Consider the following 2,954-nt stretch of genomic DNA (forward strand, 5'->3'; position numbering starts at 1 on the left):
ATCATCATCATCATCATCATCATCATCATCATCATCATCATCATCATCATCATTATCAATATTATTATGACCTCGTACAACTATAATTTTTATTATTATCACTATTAATTCTTTAAACTCTTTATTTGTTAGACTGTTTGGAAAAAAATAAGAGGGGAATGAAGGAGTTTGACACACGGTGTCTGGAATAATGATTGTCCGAGCATGCTTATTTTAATGTATGTTTTATTTCCTGAAGTTAAGGATATAGATTTCTCGTGTAAATATTCTGCAGCATATTGTATTTTGCAATTTTTTATTGAAATGAATAGAACGCTATTCGAGACACTTTTCAAAAGTTCGTTTTTCTTCAAGTTTTAAAGAAATTTTTACCAAAACGCTTGCTCTGCAATATTCATAGAAGCAGTATCCGCGCCAGAAACTCTTCTTAATAAGCACATTTTCTTGGTGTGTAATTCGAGAAGGTCTAGTTTCCAAGGCAACGGAAAGATCGGTAGCATTGTGCGTTAATGTGTCCTACGCTGAACCACACTTTCTCATCTAGAAGAAACTTCGTTCAACATTCATTAATCAAGAACCGACTTCAGATTTTCCTATTATGCTGTCGTCGACGAGCTTTTTTTTTTTAGAAACCTCTTTTCTCATCAAAAAAGCTACGTTTCTTGACAGAGGAGAAATCATAATAAACTAAACACATTTCTTAAGAAACTCCGGCAACGCTCTCAAGTCCGAGCCAACAAAAAACGTTGGATTTTAATTTCACCAAAGCCTAGAACTGAGAAAATCCATATGAGTATTATCACCTAGATCATAAGTAATTTTCTGTTCGGACTGTTGCTATGGTAACAAACAACAGATCGAAGTCCAATTGCGCTGTCGTTCGTCTTAGCGAGATTTGTATTGTTTTGTTAGAAAGACTAGGTATGAATTATTCACATTCTGAGGTCTACGTATTAGGGTTTTTGCGACTTCATATGTCGATGACTTTGAACAGCACAAATATCATACAGTGGCTTTTCTAGAATATATTTTTCATTTGTTCTCTATCTATTAAACGCTAATGTAGTAGTTGAATTCATTACTTGTTTATTCACTTAATTTTTTTCTTTGTTTTTATATTTTCTGATTAAGCATCATTTTATACCAGTTTTAGGTGATATTTTAGAAAATCCTTTAAAAAAAAAAATAGTCGTATTTGCTAGAAATGGATTACTAAAAGTGGAACACTGAAAACGTTTTTTTGGTATCCTGTTGGGTTAAGGAGCGAATGGCCTTTTTTTTTAAAGAACCTTGTACTGGACGTTCTTGAGTTTTGACTGCCTATGAAGTTTTCAGATCATTAACTGCTCCTATTTAGCTCGATTCTACCAGAGATGGACGTCAAATTCAGAAACTATTTTATTTTTGATTAACCTTACAATATTTCAAAAATGCCATTAAACAAATGCTCATTAGAATTTTTAATGAAGAGAATAGATGGAGCTCACTATGTCATACTATGTAAGCATTGTATAAGATTCAGTTTGACAAACAGAAACAGTTGCAAAGTACTTTGACATCAATTCTCTGGTGTGGTTTGCTCCTTTTTCCTATCAAACATCTATCATCTTGATCCCCCCTTCATCTTTATTGTGTTTGTTACTCTCTTGTAATACCCCTGATCTTCGACACCTGTAAGACTTTACTATGTTGCAGTTCCGTAAAACTCTTACTAAAACTACTATTTTAACAACATTTACTTAGATTTAGCCAACTTAAGGTGTTTCAGCAACCACCCGGACAAAATTCCAAACTAATTCCTATCACAACTGAAAATGTGTAATGTGTTCTGCTTGCTCATATTATTATGCTCGTATGCTGTTGCGAACGCCGTAAAACACATACCAAAACAAACAAAACAAGATTTGATCGTTTATACCTGCCAAACAAGCACTTATCTGGCTGAGCGATTCGTTCACACCATCGCTGACTCTCAAAGTCCCTATACAGCCAAGTGAAGGAAGTTCAGTGTTCTCAGACAACAACAGTGATCTCAAAAGGTTCTTGAACCCTGAATGATAAGATTTCGAAAGAACGTCTATTATTCTCCTCTCCAAATAAAGGTTCACTAATGGCCAGACGCTAACTGTATTCAACATCCATTACAAATAAGGCACATTCGTACTTTGCTCATAGACCATACTCAAGCTTTTTGTTGAAAGACAATAATTGAAACTTTTTTTTTATTTATATTATTTTTTTTGGAGGGGGGAGGGTTCAAAAACAATATCTAACTGTATTTTTTCTTTTCCTGAGAGACGATACCTTAGTATTTTGCCAACAGACAATAGCTGAGTATTTTCACAAGCAGACAAAGCCTATTAATTTTGCTACGAGATTATATTTAACTTTTGTACGTCTCTGTTTGTAGTTGTTTTTTAATATTTTTTTAGGGGTGGGGCTGGGGGTGGGGGCATTGCTTTATTTTCTGAGCGACGATACCTATTTTTTGCATAAAGACGGTACCTATGTTTATGGATGGAGACGACGAAACCTGTGTTGTTGTTTTTTTTGCAAAAGGACAATACCTTTGTTTATACTTAGATATGATACCTCACTTTTTTTTCGTGGGAGGGGGAGAGGGGTCAGTTTTCTTCTTTTTTGTTCTAATTTGAGACGAGCAACTGGAAACTGTGAAGTTACCTCTGTACTCTCAGCCTTTGCATCAGTGTGGACAAATGCAAGCTCTGTTGATTGTGGAGGTCCAGGGGGTCAGCGTGCGTACTTTATTTGGTTTGAATAAAGAGAGAAAAGGTTAAAAGGTGGTATGTATGTATGTAGTACAGGGTTTTACGGCGCTCGCAACTGCTAAGGTCATATGAGCGCGCGAAACACAAGTTGTTTCCTTTCACAAAAGTTCACTCCACGATTGGTGAAAAGGTGGGTATGAAATAGGTATGGAGACAGATGTATGA

Source organism: Aplysia californica, unplaced genomic scaffold, assembly GCF_000002075.1.
Source record: "Aplysia californica isolate F4 #8 unplaced genomic scaffold, AplCal3.0 scaffold00349, whole genome shotgun sequence".
Lineage (NCBI taxonomy): Eukaryota > Metazoa > Mollusca > Gastropoda > Aplysiida > Aplysiidae > Aplysia > Aplysia californica.